The sequence below is a fragment of the Triticum urartu genome, chromosome 1A (genome assembly GCF_056163025.1).
Source record: "Triticum urartu cultivar PI428250 chromosome 1A, HENAU_Tu73, whole genome shotgun sequence".
NCBI classification, from domain to species: Eukaryota; Viridiplantae; Streptophyta; class Magnoliopsida; order Poales; family Poaceae; genus Triticum; species Triticum urartu.
In genome coordinates this window covers 339,752,606-339,777,151 of record NC_141873.1, presented here as the reverse complement: position 1 = coordinate 339,777,151, position 24,546 = coordinate 339,752,606, and the positions used below count along the sequence as shown (strand labels likewise).

At 48.7% G+C, this 24,546-nt stretch overlaps 1 pseudogene; it reads left to right on the top strand.

Moving 5' to 3' along the window:
* Nucleotides 1–18,007: 18,007 nt before the first annotated feature.
* LOC147991134 (uncharacterized) lies at nucleotides 18,008–18,586 on the top strand (annotated as a pseudogene).
* The last annotated feature ends 5,960 nt before the right edge of the window (nucleotides 18,587–24,546 follow it).

Here is a 24,546-nt window from a genome sequence, read left to right as displayed (position 1 = left end):
GTGTCCGAATGTCGTAATCGCACTCTATTAGATATGGTGCAATCTATGATGTCTCTTACCGATTTACCGCTATCATTTTGGGGCTATGCTTTAGAGACTGCCGCATTCACTTTAAATAGGGCTCCGTCGAAATCCGTTGAGACGACACCGTATGAATTATGGTTTGGGAAGAAACCTAAGCTGTCGTTTCTAAAAGTTTGGGGATGCGATGCTTATGTCAAGAAACTTCAACCTGAAAAGCTCGAACCCAAGTCGGAAAAATGCGTCTTCATAGGATACCCTAAAGAAACTGTTGGGTATACCTTCTACCTCAGATCCGAAGGCAAGATCTTTGTTGCCAAGAATGGGTCCTTTCTAGAGAAGGAGTTTCTCGAAAGAAATAAGTGGGAGGAAGGTAGAACTTGATGAAGTATTACCTCTTGAACCGGTAAGTGGCGCAGCTCAAGAAAATGTTCCTGAGGTGCCTGCACTGACTAGAGAGGAAGTTGATGATGGTGATCATGAAACTTCAGATCAAGTTGCTACTGAACTTCGTAGGTCCACAAGGACACGTTCCGCACCAGAGTGGTACGGCAACCCTGTCTTGGAAATCATGTTGTTAGACAACGGTGAACCTTCGAACTACGAAGAAGCGATGGCGGGTCCGGATTCCGACAAATGGCTGGAAGCCATGAAATCCAAGATAGGATCCATGTATGAAAACGAAGTATGGACTTTGACTGACTTGCCCGTTGATCGGCGAGCCATAGAAAATAAATGGATCTTTAAGAAGAAGACAGACGCGGATGGTAATGTGACCATCTATAAGGCTCGGCTTGTCGCTAAGGGTTATCGACAAGTTCAAGGGGTTGACTACGATGAGACTTTCTCACCCGTAGCGAAGCTGAAGTCCGTCTGAATCATGTTAGCAATTGCCGCATTCTATGATTATGAGATATGGCAAATGGACGTCAAAACGACATTCCTTAATGGTTTCCTTAAGGAAGAATTGTATATGACGCAGTCGGAAGGTTTTGTCGATCCTAAGAATGCTGACAAGGTGTGCAAGCTCCAACGCTCGATTTATGGGCTGGTGCAAGCATCTCGGAGTTGGAACATTCGCTTTGATGAGATGATCAAAGCGTTTGGGTTTATGCAGACTTATGGAGAAGCCTGCATTTACAAGAAAGTGAGTGGGAGCTCTATAGCATTTATCATATTGTATGTGGATGACATACTGTTGATGGGAAATGATATAGAATTCTTGGAAAGCATAAAGGCCTATTTGAACAAGTGTTTTTCAATGAAGGACCTTGGAAGTTGCTTATATATTAGGCATCAAGATCTATAGAGATAGATCGAGACACCTCATTGGTCTTTCATAGAGTACGTACCTTGACAAGATTTTGAAGAAGTTCAAAATGGATCAGTCAAAGAAGGGGTTCTTGCCTGTATTGCAAGGTACGAGATTGAGCTTGGCTCAATGCCCGACCATGGCAGAAGATAGAGAAAAGATGAGTGTCGTCCCCTATGCCTCGGCCATAGGGTCTATCATGTATGCTATGCTGTGTACCAGACCTGATGTAAACCTTGCCGTGAGTTTGGTAGGAAGGTACCAAAGTAATCCCGGCATGGAACACTGGAAAGCGGTCAAAAATATCCTGAAGTACCTGAAAAGGACTAAGGAAATGTTTCTCGTTTATGGAGGTGAAGAAGAGCTCGTCGTAAAGGGTTACGTCGATGCTAGCTTCGACACAGATCTGGATGACTCTAAGTCACAAACCGGATACGTGTATATTTTGAATGGTGGGGCAGTAAGCTGGTGCAGTTGCAAGCAAAGCGTTGTGGCAGGATTTACATGTGAAGCGGAGTACATGGCAGCCTCGGAGGCAGCACACGAAGCAGTCTGGGTGAAGGAGTTCATTACCGACCTAGGAGTCATACCCAATGCGTCGGGCCCGATGACTCTCTTCTGTGACAACACTAGAGCTATTGCCCTTGCCAAGGAGCCCAGGTTTCACAGGAAGACCAGGCATATCAAGCGTCGCTTCAACTCCATTCGTGAAAGTGTTCAAAATGGAGACATAGAGATTTGTAAAGTACATACGGACCTGAATGTAGCAGATCCGTTGACTAAACCTCTCCCTAGAGCAAAACATGATCAACACCAGAATTCCATGGGTGTTTGATTCATCACAATGTAACTAGATGATTGACTCTAGTGCAAGTGGGAGACTGTTGGAAATATGCCCTAGAGGCAATAATAAAATGATTATTATATTTCCTTGTTCATGATAATTGTCTATTATTCATGCTATAATTGTATTATCCGGAAATCGTAATACATGTGTGAATACATAGACCACAATGTGTCCCTAGTGAGCCTCTAGTTGACTAGCTCGTTGATCAACAGATAGTCATGGTTTCCTGGCTATGGACATGGGGATGTCATTGATAACGGGATCACATCATTAGGAGAATGATGTGATGGACAAGACCCAAACCTACGCATAGCACAAAGATCGTGTAGTTTGTTTGCTGTAGCTTTTCTAGATGTCAAGTATCATTTCCTTAGACCATGAGATTGTGCAACTCCCGGATACCGTAGGAGTGCCTTGGGTGTGCCAAACGTCACAACGTAACTGGGTGACTATAAAGGTACATTACAGGTATCTCCGAAAGTGTCTGTTGGGTTGGCACGAATCGGGACTGGGATTTGTCACTCCGTATGACGGAGAGGTATCTCTGGGCCCACTCGGTAATGCATCATCATAATGAGCTCAATGTGATCAAGTGGTTGATCACGGGATCATGCATTACGGTACGAGTAAAGTGACTTGCCGGTAACGAGACTGAACAAGGTATTGGGATACAGACGATCGAGTCTCAGGCAAGTAACGTACCGATTGACAAAGGGAATTGAGTACGAAATTGATTAGGTCCTCGACATCGTGGTTCATCCGATGAGATCATCGAGGAGCATGTGGGAGCCAACATGGGTATCCAGATCCCGCTGTTGGTTATTGACCAGAGAGTCGTCTCGGTTATGTCTGCTTGTCTCCCGAACCCGTAGGGTCTACACACTTAAGGATCGGTGACGCTAGGGTTGTATAGATATGACTATGCAGTAATCCGAAAGTTGTTCGGAGTCCCGGGTGAGATCCTGGACATCACGAGGAGTTCCAGAATTGTCCGGAGGTGAAGAATTATATATAGGAAGTGTAGTTTCGGCCATCGGGAAAGTTTCGAGTTCACCGGTATTGTACCGGGACCACCGGATGGGTCCCGGGGGTCCACCGGGTGGGGCCACCCATCCCGGAGGGCCCCATGGGCTAAAGTGGGGAGGGGAACCAGCCCATAGTGGGCTGGTGTGCCCCCCCCTTGGGCCCCCCATGCGCCTAGGGTTGGGAACCCTAGGGGAGGGGACGCCTCCACTTGCCTTGGGGGGTACTCCACCCCCTTGGCCGCCGCCCCCCTAGGAGATCCCATCTCCTAGGGCCGGCGCACCCCCTAGGGGGCCTATATAAAGGGGGGAGGGAGGGCAGCTACACCTCAAGTCTTGGCGCCTCCCTCTCCCCTGCTACACCTCTTCCTCTCGCAGAAGCTCGGCGAAGCCCTGCTGCGATCACTGCTGCATCCTCCACCACGCCGTCGTGCTGCTAGATCTTCATCAACCTCTCCTTCCCCCTTGCTGGATCAAGAAGGAGGAGACGTCATCCGCTCCGTACGTGTGTTGAACGCGGAGGTGCCGTCCGTTCGGCACTTGGTCATCGGTGATTTGGATCACGGCGAGTACGACTCCATCATCCCCGTTCTCTTGAACGCTTCCGCTCGCGATCTACAAGGGTATGTAGATGAACTCTCCTCTCGTTGCTAGTAGACTCCATAGATTGATCTTGGTGATACGTAGGAAAATTTTTGTTTTCTGCAACGTTCCCCAACAGTATGTGATTCTGTGTCTCCTGATGTCAATATATCCATCATATTTATGGTTATCCCTGTAATACTTCAGCTCTGTTCCTGTAAATACAAGAGAAAAACTGGCTTGGCGGCTTAGTACTGAACGGGTTAAAACACCCGGCTTGTAGCCAATATGAAAACAGAAACAGATATAAAAAGAGAACAAGGCTGAAACTAACCCTTTGGTTAATGCAGCAGGCAAGTGCGTATAAACAATAGCCATACTTGTACCTTTGATCCTTAGACCACCGGTTTAAATAACCCGGGTGATGAAGTTGATAACTCAATCTTTTTGAGAAGTCAATGCTTCTGAATACTTAATGGCCATCATACCTTGGCGGCTTTGTTGTCAAATAGTCCAGCCGGCGAAGAAGATCATGCTAATTATTTGTGAAATTGAGACAACAAAAAACTAAAAAGCAAATAACAAGTAATAAGTACGATTTAACTTTGTATTTGGGGGTTTCTGATTCGAATACGATCGGTAAACCGTACCAAAGGGGTTAAGCTAAGGTTCGAATATGACCATATAGCCCCCAGTGGCTTTGGCGTTGCGCCGATCAAGAGGGTACCGACAACTATGTTCTCTTTGGTTCAAATACGACCTATGTTTGAACAGGAAGCCCCCAAATGACCTTGAGAGGTTTTTAATGACCCTGATTCGAATACGATCCAAGTCGGACCCAAAAGGGGTTAAGCTATGATTCGAATATGATCAAGAATCCCCCTAGTGAGTTTGGCCTTGAGCCGATCAAGAGGGTTACGACAGCTATCTTCTCTTCGGTTCGAATACGACCTATGTTTGAACAGGAAGCCCCCAAGTGACCATGAGAGTTGCGGCTAGATTTGAATACGATTATAAGTCGGACCAAAAAAGGTTAGACTTGATTCAAATATGATCAGCTCCTTAAGAGTTATTTGAAAATAAGAAATAACAAAGATGCATAATCTTTTGAAAAAGAAAAGAGACCGATGGTTTTGGTTTATTACTTAACATGGTATATACAATGTTAAAGTATGTACATGATGAGAGCCGGGCTCAGGTGTAGTATGGCCGAAGTTAAGCAATGTTCCACGACCGGCGGGTCTCTTCCTCTGACTTATGTGAGTCTTTGTGCTCTCGAATGTCAATGAGGTAATATGACCCGTTGTTTAAGTTCTTGCTGACCACAAAGGGTCCTTCCCAAGGTGGGGATAATTTGTGTGCATATGACAGATCCTGGATGAGCCGGAGCACCAGGTCGCCTTCCTGAAAAGTCTTGGACTTAACCCGGCGGCTGTGATAACAACGCAGGTCCTGTTGATAAATTGCTGATCGAGCCGCTGCTAAGTCTCTTTCTTCATCTAACAAGTCGAGTGCATCCTGTCTGACTTGTTCATTATTGGCTTCAACATAAGCTGCCACACGGGGCGAGTCATGACGGATGTCACTAGGCAACACTGCTTCTGCTCCATACACCATGAAGAAAGGTGTGTAACCTGTAGACCTGTTAGGTGTGGTGTTGATACTCCACAACACCGAGGGTAATTCCTCTACCCAACAACCCGGTGTTCGCTGTAAAGAAACCATAAGCCAGGGTTTGAGACCTTTTAAAATTTGCTGATTTGCTCTCTCAGCTTGACCATTGTATTGAGGATGAGCTACATAAGAAACATCAAGCCGAATATGCTCACGTTGACAAAACTCCTCCATAGCCCCTTGGGACAGATTAATGTCATTGTCAGTGATAATGCTGTGTGGAAAACCAAAACGGAAGATCACCTTTTTCATGAACTGAATCACCGTGGCCGCATCACACTTACTCACTGGCGCTGCCTTAACCCACTTTGTGAATTTATCAACTGCCACTAGAAGATGTGTCTTTTTATTCTTAGACCTTTTGAAAGGTCCCACCATGTCAAGCCCCCAGACCGCAAACGACCAAGTGATTGGAATCGTCTGGAGTTCTTGAGCGGGCACATGTGCTCGTCGTGCGAACTTTTGACATCCATCACATCTGCTGACCAGATCCTCTGCATCAGCGTGAGCCGTCAACCAGTAAAAACCATGACGAAAAGCCTTGGCCACCAGAGATTTTGACCCGGCGTGATGACCACAATCGCCTTCATAGATCTCACGAAGTATTTCTTGGCCTTCTTCAGGGAAAACACACCGCTGAAACGCTCCAGAGACGCTGCGATGGTATAGTTCTCCATCAGAAATCGTCTTTGACTTAGACTGCCGGGTTATCTGTCGAGCCAGGGTCTCATCCGTTGGCAACTCTCCTCGGGTCATGTAAGCCAAGAAAGACACTGTCCAATCTGGGATGACATGAAGATCCGCCACCAACTGCGCCTCCGGGTCAGGAACGGCTAGATCTTCTTCCGTGGGTAACTTGACAGACGGGTTACGCAAAACATCCAAAAAGGTGTTAGGTGGCACCGGCTTACGCTGAGATCCTAACCGGCTTAGAGCATCAGCCGCTTCGTTCTTCCTACGGTCGGTGTGCTCCACCTGATATCCTTTAAAATGTCCTACAACAGCATCAACTTCGCGGCGATAAGCCACCATGAGAGGGTCTTTGGAATCCCACTTGCCTGATACCTGTTGAGCCACTAAATCTGAGTCGCCAAGACACCTGACCCGGCTCAGACTCATCTCTTTGGACACTCGAAGACCATGGAGCAAGGCTTCGTACTCTGCTGCATTGTTAGTGCAAGGAAACATCAGCCGTAACACATAACAAAATTTGTCACCTCGAGGGGAGGTTAAAACAACTCCAGCCCCTGAGCCTTCCAACTGTCTCAACCCATCAAAATGAATAGTCCAATATGTGTTGTCTGGTTTCTCTTCTGGCATCTGCATCTCTGTCCAGTCATTAATAAAGTCAACCAGTGCTTGAGATTTGATTGCAGTACATGGTACATACTTCAACCCATGAGACCCAAACTCAATGGCCCACTTGGCGACTTGTCCAGTGGCTTCTCTGTTTTGAATGATGTCTCCCAAAGGAGCAGAGCTAACCATAGTGATTGGGTGACCCTGAAAATAATGTTTAAGCTTTCGGCTCGCCATGAACACCCCATATACGAACTTCTGCCAATGTGGGTATCGTTGTTTGGATTCAATTAACACCTCACTGACATAGTAAACCGGTCGTTGAACCGGATGCTCTTTGCCAACCTCCTTGCGCTCCACCACAATCGCCACACTAACAGCTCGTGAGTTGGCGGCTACGTATAACAACAGCGGCTCTTTCTCAATTGGAGCAGCAAGGACCGGCGGCTCAGCAAGCTGTGTCTTCAGATCTTCAAAAGCAGAGTTTGCAGCATCGCTCCAAACAAAATCATCTGTTTTCTTCATCATCCGATACAAAGGCATCTCCTTCTCCCCTAGCTGGCTTATGAACCGGCTCAAAGCAGCAACACGGCCCGCCAGCCGTTGAACGTCATTGATGCATGTTGGTTTGGCCAGGGATGTAATTGCCTTGATTTTCTCCGGGTTAGCTTCAATACCTCGGTTGGGCACCAAAAAACCCAAGAGCTTGCCAGCTGGGACTCCAAAAACACACTTAGCCGGGTTAAGCATCATTTCGTAGACCCGGAGATTATCGAAGGTCTCTTTCAGATCTGCGACCAAGGTTTCCTCTTTCTTGGATTTTACCACTATATCATCCACATAAGCATGAACATTACGCCCAATCTAGTCATGAAGACAATTCTACACGCACCGTTGGTAAGTCGCCTGGGCACTCTTAAGCCCAAAAGGCATAGACATATAGCAGAAAGCTCCAAAAGGAGTGATAAAAGTCGTCTTCTCCTGATCTTTGACTGCCATCTTGATCTGATGATAACCTGAATAAGCATCCAAGAAACTCAAACATGCGCAACCCGCCATAGTATCGATGATCTGATCAATACGGGGGAGGGCAAAAGGGTCAGCCGGACAAGCCTTGTTTAAATCGGTGTAGTCCACACACATACACCAGGTGCCGTTATTTTTGAGTACAAGCACCGGGTTGGCTAACCACTCTGGGCCACCTCTTCTACAATGGCCTTGCGCCTTTCTTCATTGAACCATTGGAGAAACTGTCTAACAGGTTTAATCTTTGGATCAATATTGAGAGTGTGCTCAGCGAGTTCCCTCGGGACACCCGGCATGTCGGAAGGTTTCCATGCAAAGATGTCCCGGTTCTCATGGATGAACTCGATGAGCGCGCTTTCCTATTTTGGATCCAAGTTTGCACTGATGATGAACTGCTTGGATGAGTCGCCAGGCACAATGTCAACCATCTTGGTGTCATCAGCTGATTTGAACTTCAACACCGGCTCATGCTCTATTGTTGGTTTCTTTAATGATGCCATGTCTACCGGGTCAACGTGATCCTTGTAAAACTTTAACTCCTTTGTTGCACAAACAGATTCAGCATAGGCAGCATCACCTTCTTCACACTCCAAAGCTATTTCCCGGCTCCCATGTATTGTAATGGTGCCCTTATAACCCGGCATCTTGAGCTGCAAATATACATAACACGGCCGAGCCATGAACTTGGCATAAGCCGGCCGTCCAAACAGAGCATGATATGGGCTTTTGATCTTAAGCACCTCAAAGGTTATTTTTTCTGCTATGGAGTCATACTCATCTCCAAAGGCTACTTCCAGTTCAATCTTACCAACTGGGTATGCCGACTTGCCAGGTACCACACTGTGAAAAACAATGTTGGACTGTTTAAGACTCTTATCAGTCAACCCCATCCGGCGAAACGTCTCATAGTAGAGGCTGTTGATGCTGCTGCCTCCATCCACCTTAGTGAATTTATATCCACCAACCTGAGGCGCCACTACCAAGGCCAAGTGACCCGGATTATCAATCCGGGGTGGGTGATCCTCTCTGCTCCACATAATAGGCTGCTCTGACCAACGTAAGTAAAGTGGAATTGCCGGCTCAACGGCATTAACGGCCCTCTTGTGAAGCTTTTGGTCCCTCTTACATAAACTAGTGGTGAACACATGGTATTGCCCACTATTCAGCTGTTTTGGATTGCTTTGATATCCGGACTATTGCTGCTGATTACCTTGGCCGGGTTGTGGATTATACCCTCCTTGGTTACCAGGATGGCCCTGACCGTGAAATCCTCCTCCACCTGAACCGGCCCCGGGCCATGGAAACCGCCTCCACCTGAACCGTCACCTGGGCTGTATCCTCCGTCAAACGTGTTTGAATTTTTAAACGCCTTCATGATTGTACAATCTTTCCACAGGTGGGTGGCTGGCTTCTCCCGGGTGTCGTGCCTTGGACAAGGCTCATTCAATAGTTGCTCAAGGGTGGGACCTGACCTGCCCGACCGAGGGGGTTGCCTGCCCTTGCGCCGTTGATTTCCGCCCTGCGCATTGGTGTTAGCGACAAACTCATCAGCCTTATGTTTATTACCTCCTTGATTTGCCGAGTTATGCTGGTGACCCTTGCCGTTGCCGTTCTTCTTTCCCTTTGCTGTCTTTTCTTCGTTAGACACCGGGTCTTTGGTACTATCAGAATCAGTGTACTTGACGAGAGCCACCATCAACTGGCCCATGTCATTGCAGTCACGCTTGAGCCGCCCCAACTTCTGCTTCAGAGGTTCAAAACGGCAATTTTTCTCCAACATCAAGGCTGCTGAGTCGGCATCCATCTTATCAGACGAATGTATTATCTCCTTGACCCGCCGCACCCAATGGGTTGTAGACTCACCGTCCTCTTGCTTACAATTAGTTAGGTCCACAATCGAAATAGGCTGCTTACACGTGTCTTTGAAGTTCTGGATGAACCGGGCCTTCAACTCCGCCCATGAGCCGATGGAATTGGGTGGCAACCCCTTCAACCAAGTACGAGTTGTTCCATCCAACATCATAGTGAAATACTTGGTCATTGTCGCGTCGCTGACCTCCAACAACTCCATAGCCATCTCATAACTCTCAATCCAAGCCCCAGGCTGTAAGTCGGCCGTGTAATTAGGCACTTTACAGGGCCCCTTGAGGTCTTTTGGCAAACGCTCATTACGTATAGTCGGCAGCAGGAAAGGGACACCTCCGGTTCTTGTGGCCACCCCTGCCTCAACTGAGGTTTCTGGATAATCCGGAAAGGTCTGATGAGCCGCCTGCTCTGCTGCCAGTTGAACCGCTCGCTCCGCCTCTTGCTGGATCCTCTCCTGATCTGCCAAGTTAATGGCTCCAGCCTGCATCGGCTCATACGTGTGCGGTCGGTTGCGGCGTTGAGCATTGCTTGACATGTCAGCTGACTCCATATGCCTACTGTAGCTTGGGCTCCGCTCGGGCGAGGAGTTGAATGGATCCTGTCTCGACTGTAGGAGTATGCATCCTGCTGTGCGAGAGCTGTTTGAAGAAGTTCTCTCACCCTTCGCGTTTTGACTGTCGTCGGTGAGTCACCTTCCATCAGGAGAGCCGCCAAATGAGCCGACGCTGCAATGAGGTTTTCCAAGGAATTTGAGAAGTGACCCGGCGGCCTTGGTACGTAATGAGGTGAAGCGGCAGTTACACGAGGTGGTTCCATGGCACGCGGTTGGACCGGCGTGCCGGGTGTCGTGATCCGGTTTGCCTCCGGCGGGTTGCTTCCCCCGGCTCCGGGCGTATGAAAAAGGTTCCTAGGATCGAGCATCAGAGGTAGACGTGACTGAGTTTTCTGATGCCTTCTCCTCATGACCTCTGACGGTATCCTGGACTAGGGGGTACTCATCACATCGTCTCCGATCAGTTGGGTTGGGCCGAGGACCCCATGGCCGCATACTCATGGGCCAGTTCGGACAGCTGCCACATACAAGGAAGATTCCATAAGACTTGGCGATCAAGACAAGGACTCCACCCCACCGGCGTATTCGGCTAGGACTCTTGTTATCCTAGGCCTTTGGTGCATTATATAAACCGAGGCCAGGCTAGTCGATAGAGAGATACAACAATCATACCATAGGCTAGCTTCTAGGGTTTTAGCCTCTACGATCTCGTGGTAGATCAACTCTTGTAACACTCATATCATCAATATCAATCAAGCAGCACGTAGGCTATTACCTCCATCAAGAGGGCCCGAACCTGGGTAAACATCGTGTCCCCTGCCTCCTGTTACCATCGATCCTAGACGCACAGTTCAGGACCCCCTACCCGAGATCCGCCGGTTTTGACACTGACAACCTCGTTTGACGCATTCAGATCCACTGAGAGCCGGAAGGTCTCTGCTTGAAGCTGTTGAGCACGAACGTCCAAAGCCGCCCGCTCTGCTGCCATCCTGACTTCCTCCGCGGCCAGATTTTCTTTAGCTTGCACCATCTCTTCACGTACGCATGCCACCTCTACGTCATGCTGGTCTTTATCCGCCGGCTCTACCACGGCAGTCAACAGAGTCGTCAATTTATCCATGAGGTCCATTAGCATCTGAGCCGGGGGGCGCGCGGGGTCTCCTGACCCGGCTGCGGCCAATCCGGTAGCTGTTGCCGCTGCTGTTGTGGAGTTCTGCGCGGGCTGTGTCCCTGCCATGAAGACTCCGGCCCAATTTGGCGGCTCAAGGGGGTCCAGAATACTGCTGCCATCGGAACAGCCCCCGAGCATGCAATCTTGCAGCTGGTACAAAGAGTCCGTCTCGCCCGTTGATGATGCAGTGTCAGAACAGACGGCCGTCTCACCGCCCTCCACCGATCCTTTAGAGTATTCACTGCCGTGGACGCAGCCTACAAATGTATGCTTCACGATAGATTGAACACGGGCGGTCCTCGCGTGCTGAGCCGTTTCGACGAGGTTGGTGTGGACGTCCGGCTCAGGGCCTGACTCGCCGATCCGGCCGATGAGGACGTAAATTCGGCCGAAGGGGACCTGCTTTCCATACTCAATTGAGCCGGCCTCGGGGCCCCAGCCTTCGTCGTCGATGTAGAGCTTGCCGCGACGACTCTTGGTCATCCGGCCCATAGCGTATCCCTTGATCCCTTCGAAGTTGCCCTTCAAGAACTCAAATCCATCGTGCGCTGGCCCCACGGTGGGCGCCAACTGTCATGGAATTGTCACGACAGATGTCCTAGTGAAAGGACTTAGTCGTAGGGCCATCGCAACTAGGAAGCTTAAAGGGGTTAATCGGGACAAAGGACACGAGAGGTTTTATACTAGTTCGGCCCCTTACGATGAAGGTAAAAGCCTACGTCTAGTTGTGTTGGTATTGCTGGGGTTTCGATCACCAAGAGGCTTAACTCGCCGGCTTGGTTATCAATCTCTTCTTTTTTCCCTAAGCCGCCACCGGGTCGTCCCGTTATATATACGGGTTGACGCCTGGTGGCCTACAGAGTCCCGGCCGGCTCATAATCGTGTCCGGCTCGGTGACTTCCTTTACATGCCTTTCTTTACAAGTCTTTCCTTACATACGGCGGTTTGTAATATGGGGCCTTAAGCCGCCTTTAGGCCCTTGGGCCTTCTATAAGATTTAATAAACTATCATCTTAATGTTTACTGGGCTTCTTGTGTAACCCGCCATTGGGGCTGACCCGGCCTCTTCTGGGCGGGTCATAACTGATAGCTGTATCCCCAACAATTACTACAGGAAGAAGGCGAGAAATTCCACAAGCACATTACAACAAGCACTAAAGTTCATCTCCCATATCCCACCTTTTCATTGACCACTGTGATTCTCTAGCATGCTTAAATTTTGACGATCAAATGGGAAGGCCAAATTAAATAACTTCCAAAGAAAAGCAAATCGTATGATGCAAGAGTTAGATGTTCTTTCTTTCTAATTTTAAGAAACATCATATTGGGTTGATGAACCCTTTTTTTTACTATTATGTACCCCTTTCTTCGATGTAATCACATAAATAATGCAAGAGAGCCACGACTGACTTCCTTAGAAAAAGCAAAATTAGTTGAAACCCAATTAGAATAATGTAAAAGAGCTATGATGGCCTTTCTTCGATGGCAAACAGTTAGTTGAAAGAAAACTTAAGCAATACCACTCACAACTTACTAAAATGAAACATAAACTCTATGAAGGTGCAAAATCTTATATACAAAAAGAACATTTTTATATAGAAAAATAGACCCTCTTAAATAACATTCCGCGAAAAAGCCCTCTTAAGTAGAATGAAGGAAAATAGAGGAAAAAATTATGGAGGATGTACATGACGACTCTGTATTTGCGCATAACCTTCACAACCTTCAAAACAAAAAATGGAACACCCTCCAATACGAATTTGGGGGCTGCAAATAAGATGACTATGCTAGAGTTGCTCTAGTGTTGAAATGTCATGTCTGCTCCATTCAACCAGCTTGAACTCTTGGGTTAACTAATTGGTGAATGACTTCAAAATGCTTCAAAACTAAGAGGTCCTGAGTTCAAGATCCCATAAAATCATTATTAGACAAAAATAATTACTGCCTATGTCTATCCCATGTGCAAGTACTAATGCAGCCTAGACGTGAGTGGCGTATTGAATGTTGCAATTGGAATCAATTTTCAAGCCCAAACTTTGAAATGGCGCCTAGTAAACCGTCGACTACCTAAAAATATTTGCTTGCAAACCCATTTTGCGTGTTCAACTAATACGGGAAAGCTATAATGTCAGCAATGTTAGGTGGCTTATAGTGTGCACAATTATATCGAATAGAATGACGTTTATGCCATGTCAAAAAATTGATCAATATTTTTTTAATTATCATTTTTATGAACTTTACCATCCCCTTTTCAAAAAAAAAGTCCTACAACTTGAAGGTGCAAAACTATCCTAAATAACCAAGCAACAGAACGAAGGGTGGTTTCATTCTTCTTCTTTTTTAGCAACAATACACTGCCACGAGGAAAACACAAGTAATTTCTACTCCGAAATGACCAATATGTTTCCCACGAGAACACAAACAATTAATGAATTTGTCTTGCTATATTTTGCTTGGAATCAAATAATGGTAATGTCATCCATTCATATAATTTCCTACATGCATTGCTTTTTACCTTTTTATAAAGGTAGACAATGCCCGACCTTCAGGTTGAAACCAATCCATCCCTCTTGGATTTAATCAATAAGAATTGCATTATTTCATTTGTGTGAGCATTTGTATGTCTTGTTAGCTCACCGTCAATCAGAACGAAATCATCACTAAAAAATAAACCCCGACAACTTACTAATTAGGCGACGGCGACCAGTGTCACCGCCTAGTGCAGTTAATCCAGCCCAATCTTATGAATCCACGCTTATTCAATATTAATCTTACACTTGTTGCACCCTGTGAAAAAAGACGCGGACTCGCACTAATATATGTTGTTGATCAGCGTAGTACGACCCGATAGCGTGGTGATCTGTCCATTAATGGTTGGCAATCTTCCTCTCCCTTGTCGAACGAAAGAGTTGGAAGGAGGCGTGTAATACTCTCTCCGTTCTAAAACATATTTTTTGTGAAAGCCAAACATATGTACATTTGATCAAGATTGTAAAATAAAATATCATCATCTAGATAAGAAGTAAGTAAAGTATAAAGTTATATTTCATGATGGATCTAACGACACGCACAATTTTATTGTAGATAGTGATATATTTCTAAAAATTAGATCGAACATGCACAGGTTTAATTTTCTTTAAATAATACATCTTATAATTTGAAACCGAAAGAACGGCATCTAACTTACCTGGAAGGATCGTTTGTCCCTCCCGGTCCCTGTGAGGCTCAAGTTTCCAAAATGAACACATTACTCCCTCCATTTTAAAATATAGTGCGCCCACGCTTCCCGAGGTCAAACTTTGACCATAAATTTAACGAACGAGACCGACTGCGGCGGGAGAAAAAGTTACATAATTAAAAACTTCTTTCGAATACGAATTCACTGATATAACTTTTGCCCCCGCCGCAATCAGTCTTGATAGTTAAATTTACAGTCAAAGTTAAAGCACATGGATAGAGGAAGCACTACATTGTGGAATGGAGGGAGTAATAATTTTATAAAACTTTACGTTATAAGCCTTTCCGTTGGCAATGCTCCCGTTGCCACACTCTAAATAAGTTAGCAACGTACTGGTACTGCTTAGCCTGCCTAGCTGGATAGATTTGCAGGCACAAGTCCCCATCTATAAGTGCAGGAATCCCGCCACGCCCTTCGATGGAGAGAAAAGAAGAAGAAGAATCGGCCACGTACTGATCGAACTCCATGATGGCCCTTCTAACATGTCGTGCTCCGTTCAACCCTTACCTCGACACGAGATGGTACGTGGCGTGACGTGTTATAAACCTCTTTTTTTTTGAGGATCGACGTGTAGACCGGACATGCGGTGCGTGGCGGGAACTACTCGCGGACGGTCCCAAACATGCCACGCTTCGAGCGATCAACGTATGGTTCCAATTTTCCGTTCCAGAAAAGGAACAGGCCGCAACAAATGTTTGCGAGTTCGCGAACAGATCGGCGCGGAACGTTGATGTCCGATCAGATCCGAAGAGCGCACACACAAATATCGAGCGCGGACGTACACAAACATCACACGTCTGAATGATTAGATAAATAAATGTGATTAACAACATAAAAATAGATGGATATATGCTGTACATATGACATGTCATCGTCTCGTTTGGTCGCACGTAGCATACCGCGAGCCGACGTCGAGAACCAGAGATCTCCACTTCTCCAGCTAGCTAGCACACACAAAGAACTTGCCTGCTAGCACACACAAAGCATACCAAAGAAGTACAGCTTAGTTTCCAGATAGTACAAAACTTCTAATTTAATTTTCATGTTTGATCGCACGGGTGTTAAGATTTTGGTTGAGCCTTTTTCTGTACATATTTAAATTAACAAAAATACCGTAAAACTATATTGTTCTACGTTTTGGCCAAAAAAAGAACTTGCCTGCCAGCACAAGCTGTGGGGGACGTCGACCACAGCCGGGCCCCGCATGCAAATGTCTCTGTCGTCCTAAAATATCACCCTGCCACGCCGCAGCCGATGAGAGCGCAGCCAGTCCGGCGTGGATCCGAGTCAGCGCCGACGGGAAACGGGGGACGTGGCGGCTGGCTGCCGGCTGCTGTATTGCGTAAAAGGTCTTGGGAAATTATCCTAGGATGATGACGATCATGATCTTAACCATAAAACTTTGGGATGATGATGTGTTGTTCATTGACGCTGATTGCTGAGTGGCACTACTAGTATTTTTTTATTTTTCTGGTGGGTGTTTGGAAGTGAAATCATTTTTGGTGAATCTTGGCTTTTCATGCTTGGACAATTGCCGCGAAAAGTGAAACCACAGGATGTGTTGGAAAGCAGCTATGATCAGAGTAATTCTTGCTCAGTGTCTCCTCCGGCAAGGATTACTTTTCCCCACACTCGGTCAGAAACTCCAATTTGGACAGAGACATGCATACTCAGAGTAATTACTAGTAGTAGTACTCATAAATTTTGTTGTTGTCTGTAAGACTCGTACAACACGGAGGAGGGGGAGGACGAAGTAGTACAACACGGAGGAGGTGGAGGACGAAGTAGTACGTACTACAATGGGTGTGTCTAGGGCATATATAGATGTGCCCTAATTATTGCACATCTAAGTAAGTGAATCAAGTAAAAAAAGAAAAAGATAAAATAGAAAAAAATATCCACATGAATCTTAATGTAAAATTAATGACATATAATTTAGATGTGCAATATTTATGGCACATCTAGATGTGATTTAGCAAAACTGTACTACAATTTACAGGATTGTTCCCCTGCCGATTTGGTTGAAAAATCGCCGGTCACGCTCGCGCGTCTCGACGAGGTTTTACCATGCCATACGTACGACATGAAAAATACTCGCCGTGTTGCAAGTTGCAGCACGTTCAAAGCAAGTGGCCTAGCCCCTGCCGTCACCGAGGTGAGTCGATGGAAATTGACCCGGCCGGAGGAGTTGACGGTGCCGGATCGCCGACGACCACCCAAACAAACCACCGTGCGCGCCCCTTGCCTCTCATCCGGTAAGCCGATTTGGTCTCATGAGGTGACTCAGCCACCGCACGGCATACACCACAGTTCGCTACCCTCCAGATTTCAGTGGGCACCGCCTAGTGTGTTGGGGCAAATGAAAGTCCCGTTTTCAGACGGGAGCTCTATTTTAATCTTGATCTGGGTGATACGCCGATACGCGCCTCTGATCTGTACATATGCAGCAGAGTTCTGCGGATGATTAACCAATAATGTAGCGTGCACCACGTGCATCTGATTAGCAGAAGGAACGCATATGTTCGGTCAGCGTTGCATTGCTCCGGTGAGGTGGATGGTAGCATTTGTGTATGACCAAACCAACGCGGAATATGATTGTCCCAACGGAATTAGGCCGACCGTGAGATCAGTCCATCAGCAATGCCTGCCGCGAACAAAGTTAGCATGCATGCGGCCTGAGTTAGACAGTTAGTAGAGTGAATTCCTGAGAGGGAAGACAGAATCGGAAATCCGTTTAAGAGCATGGGCTTAAGGTTATCACTGATTTCGTACTTGAGATTAATGTCGTTCCGTGGTGTCGCAGAATTCATTACTTGTCGGCGTCATCGTCTCTAGCTTGTTTCGCAGGGCCGGGATAATGGTGCTAGTGCTAGCGATGCGACACGGCAGGGCTGCACATTCCGTGGCGCAGATGCACTCCGGTTGACTCGCCGGGATAATTTCCCAGTACACCAGCGTACGTACGCGCGTTGAAGCTATCGGCCCCAAACGCTCGGTCCGACCCGATCGGCCGGACGGATACAGTCGCACGCAACGCGCGTGGAGCTGAACGGCGACATGATACGGTGACATTTGCTGGCAACCAGCAGCGGCAGGAAGATAGCTAGGGCGTTAGAGCATCTCCAACAGGCGCGGCAAAACGCGCGTCCGCGTGATAAAAGCAGTTTTTCGCGCGCGGCGGTTGGTTCCGCGCGCTCCAGCGGTGGCGAGAAGTTACCGCGCGCGAGAACCGTTTGCGTGCGCGGGGAGAAAGCGGCACGCGGCGCGGTAGATTTGACGCGCCGCTTCACGCGCGTCTATAAAGTCCCGCGCTTCGCCACGCGCACAGAACAGCCACGCGCCCACCTCCTCGCAACCTCGCCGCTTCGCCGCTTTCTGCGCCACCACCGCGCCATCATGCCGCCGCGCCGCCGGGGTGCTTCGGGCTTTCGCGGCGTCCGCGAGCGCCCCAACAGCTGTTACTCCACCGAGATACGGTCCGGCGACGTCCGGCTCGGCCTCGGGACGTTCCGGAGCGCGCGTGAGGCGGCCCGCGCGTACGACGCGGCGGCGTGGCGCTTGGAGAGGCCCCGGTCGCAGATGAATTTTCGGGACGTCTTCACGCGCGAGGAGGTGCAGCGCCTCGCCCCTCCGCCGCGTCTCATCACGGACATGGACCGTACCGACCACTCTCGGCGGCAGCGCCGTCTCCTCGTCGCCGAAGAGGACGAGCGAGCCATGGCGGAGTGGCGCCGTCGCCACCCAGAGGACGTCGACGCCGAGCGTGCCTACTGGGCGGAGAGGACGGCAAGGCGCCGCTCGAAGCGGGCGGACCGGCGTCAGCAGAAGGCAGTGGCGAACGAGCAGTGCGACATCGTCTCCGCAGGTGGGAGGTCGTTCTTCACCTCGGACGATGAACGTTGGGACGACATATGACTCTCAACCTCGGACGACACCGACGAGAGTGATGATGGTGATGATAGCGACTTGGAGTAGTTTTCTATCTATGTATGCCGTAGTAGTTTCTATCTATCTATCTATGTATGTCGAACTATTTATCTATCTATGCCGCAGTAGTTGCACTGATGTAAAATATCTTTGTATCGTTTTTTATCTATGTAATTTTAACTTATAAAATATTGTAGAATGAGCGCGCGCTGCATTTTACCGCGCCTGCTGGAGCTGCGCGCGCGGGGCTTTTCAGCGCGGCTGCTGGAGCAAACGCTGCGCGCCGCGCCAAACCAGACGATGGACGCGCGTCAAATCCGTTTTTACCGCATGGCGCGTTGGACGCCTGTTGGAGATGCTCTTGTGCGCGAACTAGCTATATTACAGATAACCTCGCTCGCATCACAGGCAGTACTGCGTACAAGATTGCTGGTGCCAGCCGCGCAAGTTGATGCCAGCCGTGCTTGCGGGCGCCGTGTGCGTGCGTGGCGACAAGCGAGGCATCGGGCAGATTCCGCTTGTCCTCCGGCGAACCTGATAGCTCGTGTGGGCTTGGTCGGTCGGGTACAATTTCATGCAAGAGCTCACAATAAATTTTCTCCTGCTCGTACCATCGCCTACGTGTAATAATGTACCAACACACTCTGCTATACTACTACTATGGACAGCCTTGATTCAGCACGGTGTTGACAACCAGGTAGAGCTCAAAGCAAGGAAAATGTAGATGAAACGAGGAGAAACAGGACGTCCACCAGCTTGCAAGCTTACTCCCTAAACAGAGCTCGAGTGCATTTTTGCAAGTCGGTGGTGAAAGAAAAAAGAGAAGAGAAGAGGAGGAGAGCTTTCGCAGTAGCTCCGATCTCCAAACTCACGTCGAGATCGCCAGCTAGGCTTTGCCAGCTTGACAGCAAGGTGACAATACGCGTCATAAACAGAGTTATTTACTCAAAACCATCACACTTGAGGCTAAGGTAACAACTTGATGTCATATTTTGTGTCATGGCATAAAAAACCACCAACTCTACGCCTAACCAGTAACGCGAAGCACTAATTGTTGAGATTGCTCGAGAAAACAGTGAATCCGACAAGTAGAGCCCGCATGTCAGGCTGACGTGGCGAAGACCAAAAAGTTTGACTGACTGATGTGGCAAATAAGACGCGGGCCCCACCTGTCAATGAGTAAACGGTCATCTTCTTCCCATCTCTATTTCTATGGGGCATTTCATCAAACAACTTTTGGGCGGCCGTTGGGGAGCTTGTTCTTGCAAGCATAAGGATGAGCTTGACGTGGCCAGAACACGGGGAAGAGTGTCGTGACCAAGGGAGGCCCACGAGGCCGAGGAAGGTCATCGGGGTGCCGAGGATGGTCGGATGCGAGGCCACAGAGCTCACCGACGGCTGCCAGAGCATGCCGTGGAGGGGGAGTGCACTCGAGGTCGGAGAGGTCGAAGGGGGAATGTCCAGGGGCTCAGCAGAGATTTCTCACAGCGTACCAGGAGAACGAAAGTGGCCGGGGTGCGGTGGAGCCGGCGAGTTTGAAGGAGACGCGGCGGCGGCCGAACCGGAGGAAGACAACAAACTCGTCCCTGTCGGGCCTCCTCCGTTCTATTTATGTGGATGTTCGAAGTAGCGCATCGAGTCAAGGTTTTAAGGCAACGAGGCGGGGTTGTTCATGGTCGTTCGCCATGGTGGCTGATGACTCGTGGCCATGACAGCGCTCTGTGCATGAGCTTGAGCGGTGGCAAAGGGTAGGGAGGAAGAGATGGGCGACGTTAGAGGGAGGAAAGCCCCGTGCTTGGAGGGGATTAGCTAGGGTTCACGGGGCTTGGGTGGATCGGCACGGGCGGCGGCGTGCCTAGATGGCTGCGACGCACCAGATCTGGCTGTCCACCGGCGGTGGGGAGGAGCGCAGGGAGGGGGCGGTACGTACATCACGGAGGCACGCGTGGAGGGGCGACGCCCGTGGCCAAGCAGCGGCGAGCACGGTCTCTGTGCGTCCCTTAGCCGGAGGATGAAGAAGGGATGGGAGAAAACACTTGAGTCCTTGACAAAGTGGGACCTTCGCCCAACTTAGCATGTTGTCCACATAAAGCATGCCAAGTCAGCCTGATATGCAGGCCCTACTTGTCGGTTTGGCTATATTCGCAACCAAATTCGAGCATCAGTGCTCCGCGTTACTGGTTAGGCGCAGAGTTGGTAATTTTTTATACCCTGGCACAAATGTGATATCAAATTATTACTCTAGTCCCTAGTATGATGATTTTGAATAAATAACTCTCACAAGCAAGCCCCATGCATGCTAGAGCCTCCCTCGCTGCTGGCGGGCTCCCTCCCCCGCACAAATATCTTAAAATATCACAGGGTTACAGTCAGCACTGGGCGTGGATCAGAGCTTTTGGAGACGTGCAAGGTTTTGTAGGGATTAGCTTAGTCTGGGGTTGATGATGCCGATGCCTTGTTGATCGGTCAAGTGATCTCCTTCCACCGTACAAGTTGATTGAGCTGGTGGGATCGCCGAGAGGCGGCTATTCGATCTCGGCGGCTACAACCCGGATTTACTATCTAGCACTCCTAGTTCTGGATCCATCCGTGCACGGCTCATTGCCTCCTGCTCTGCTTGGCGAGCTGACCGCGTCATTGTCAGGTGAGTCAGCTCCAACGCAGCACGGCGTACGACGGGAGACACTTGGTGTTGGTGGTTTTGTCCATCTGGATTGATTTCCCGTGGGCGCGTCGCTCCATGTGCCAATACACTCAACAGTGACCACACAACACTAGTGTTCGGCAGATGATTATACTAATCTACTCCCGCGTGGTGTGGTCAGGTGCTAACGTGTGGCTATATATACAATACCGACATGCGCTCCTGCTTTAAAAAAAAATGAGATTAACCCAAGAACTAAGCCTCGTTGGCTTTTTTTATATAAAAAACTCCATAAGCATCATGCGTCCGTACCAGGACTCGAACTCGGATGGGCTGGCAGCAACCTCCGCTTATGCTTTTCGATCAACTACTATACTCACGTGGTCACTGAGCACATGAGCCACACCATTAATTAGTAAACACACAGCTAGCTAGCTAGCTAGCAGCGTGGTATTCATTCATCCAGAACGTACGTGCGTAGCCAAATTGTACGTACATTGCCGAGGGGGGTGAGCAGCCCCGTCGCAGAGCCGATCCAGCGGAATGCAACATCGCCGTCGACGTCGATCCATCCTAGGCGGGCGCCCCGGGTGCCATGCAACTTGACACGGCTGCACGCGCCGTACCAAACTATAGGATAGCTGGATAGGCACGGCGCGAGACGCCGACGACAACAGATGCCGGTCATGATAAGGGCGTCGACGAGGGATCCATCGGATAGCCTCGCCCGCATCACAGGCCGAGACTGAGAGGAGAGCTGGTAGAGGCACGGCTTGTTCGGCCCGCCGGTCGCGTGCGGCGGGCGACGGCCAAGGCCTCGCGATCCCGTCGTACGCACGTGTCGCCTTTCGCTGGCTGTTTCGTCGAGACGTAGGTAGGGGGTGGGCGCTGGCTAGGCCCGAAGCCCCGAAGCGTGCGGGTCGACAAGCGGGGCCGCTGGTGGATGAATTCCGCCTGTCGTCTTTGCCCGTCTTGATCGCCCATGGGGCCGGTCGGGCACGTTTCGGGAGAGAGCTCAAGTGGTCGGAACTGCAACGGTTTATCGCCACAATCAGCTCAGGCACTTTCGGAACCGTCCGCATTCTACCGTGGGGACCTTTTGTACTGCAGCGAGACAAGGGAGGCGTGCCTGTTCACGGTCTACCTTTTTTTTTTGAGTAAGTTCACGGTCTACCTTCGACGCTTCAGTTTTACCTTTCTAGTTCACTCACCCCTCCCAGGCTGTGTTCAGCTGCTGCATCCGGCAGGATCAAGGTACCCATCTGCATTTATGTTAATCTTGATGACCTGCTCTACTCTGGATTTGTACTCCAAGACCAAAAGATTCATGCGAGGGGACAATAGATGCATCTCCAAAACTAAAAGATTCTGACCTGCACCATAAATGGTTGTGATTTTCTGCGAGCTGTTTTTTTAGAAAGTTCCGTGACCTGTTCTTTTCAGGGGAAAGCCTATAATTTATTGGTCAAACTCCACAGAGAGTGGTACAATGCTTACATTATGTGATTGGTCAAACCACACATGACGCCCTGAGGCTAGATTAAGAGCATATCTAGCTACGCTATGAACTTTTATGTTACTATCTCGACTTTCAAGAATAAAACTACAAGAAAAAAAAGGTAGAACGAGCTTTGATCTCGCTGATGATTGCACCATGTTTGCCTTGAGAGCCTTGAGCAATGTCTCGCACTACTTGTTTTGCATCCGACGCTATCACAAATTGCTGCAGAAGGAGGTCCTCGGCTACACAGAGTGCCCCCCTACAGGCCAGCGCCTCCATGGTCATTGGATCATCCGCTCCTTGCACCACCAAAGCAAAACTAACCAAATACACACCACCACTGCAGAACCACCCCGTCCTGGTTTCACGACAGCGTCCACATGAAGCTTAGCATGGTTCGCCGGAGGGGCTCTTGGGCGAGTTCTTCTGTGTGTGCCCCCGTCTACCCTTGAGACCCCACTCGGGTTGCTTTCTTTAGTACTTTCCAGCTCTCTAATTGTTGGGAAACATTGCATGGAAAACAAACAAAAAATTATGCACATGCAAGATCTATCCATGGAGATGTATAGCTACAAGAGGGGGAGAGCATCTACATACCCTTGTAGATCGCTAAGCGGAAGCGTTTATCAACACGGTTGATGTAGTCGTACACCTTCACGATCTGTTCTGATCAAGCACCAAACGTACGACACCTCTGCGTTCAGCACAGTTCAACTCGATGATGTCCTCGCCTTCTTGATCCAGCAAGAGGGGCGAAGTAGTAGATGAGTTCCGATAACACGACAGCGTGGTGACGGTGGTGATGAAACTATTTCCGCAGGCCTTCGCCAAGCACACCAGATTTAGAGCGGAGGATGAACTAGAGGGAGGAGATTAGAACCACATTGGGCTTCTGATTATGAGGATTAGATGTAGCTAGGGCTAGCTCTAATTAGTCAACTAGGACCAACTATAGGAGGCTCAAAAACTTGTATTCTAGGGGCTAGCCCTGCTCCTCTATTTATATGTTGAGCCCTGGGGTCGTTATTTGGGGAGAGGGCCTCCCCAAAGTCGGTTTGAAACGCAAGGAAGGGTCCTTCTCGGATTCCAGCACCAAACGACAAGGTCCCTGGGTCTGGCCCAGCCCTGGCGTCTGGTCCCCGAATTCCGCAAAACTTCCTTTTGCACCGACCTAAAGCCCTGTGGGCCTTACCCCTAGGACCAACCAAAGTTTCCTCGTACCAGAACATTTCTGGAAACATCTGAAACCATCCCGGTGAATTCTGGAACCCTTCCGGAGCTCCTCGTCATGTCTGTGATCTCATCCGGGACTCCGAACAACATTTGGTCACCAACATACATAACTCATATAATACTATATCGTCAATGAACGTTCACAAGAAGGGAAAAGCCTAGCAGTAGCGCGTGTTTTTGGGCTAGCGGTAGCCCGGGAGACCGCACTACTGCTACGGCGCTACAGCTAAATGGTAGCAGTAGCGTTGGTTTTCTCGCGCTACTCCTATACCTACTTAGCAGTAGCGCTGTTTGAAGAACGTGCTACTGGTAGTTACTAGTAGCGTTGCTCTACCCGCGCTACTACTATCATTACGTATTCTATTTATTTTATTTTATATCGTATTCATACACCATTATACACGTTTTCATATAGTAGCAATTTAGTTACATCATAATGAGTTATTACATCATTTAGTGTCACACGCTAATCCAACTTGGTCATTTTGGATCCATCCACTTGAATCTAAGTCGCGGCTCTTTGAACCAATGATATAATAACTCATCATCATCATCATAATATCATTAACAACTTATCATCATAATACATCATTGTCATATTACAACTCCTCCTCATCATCATTTTCGTCC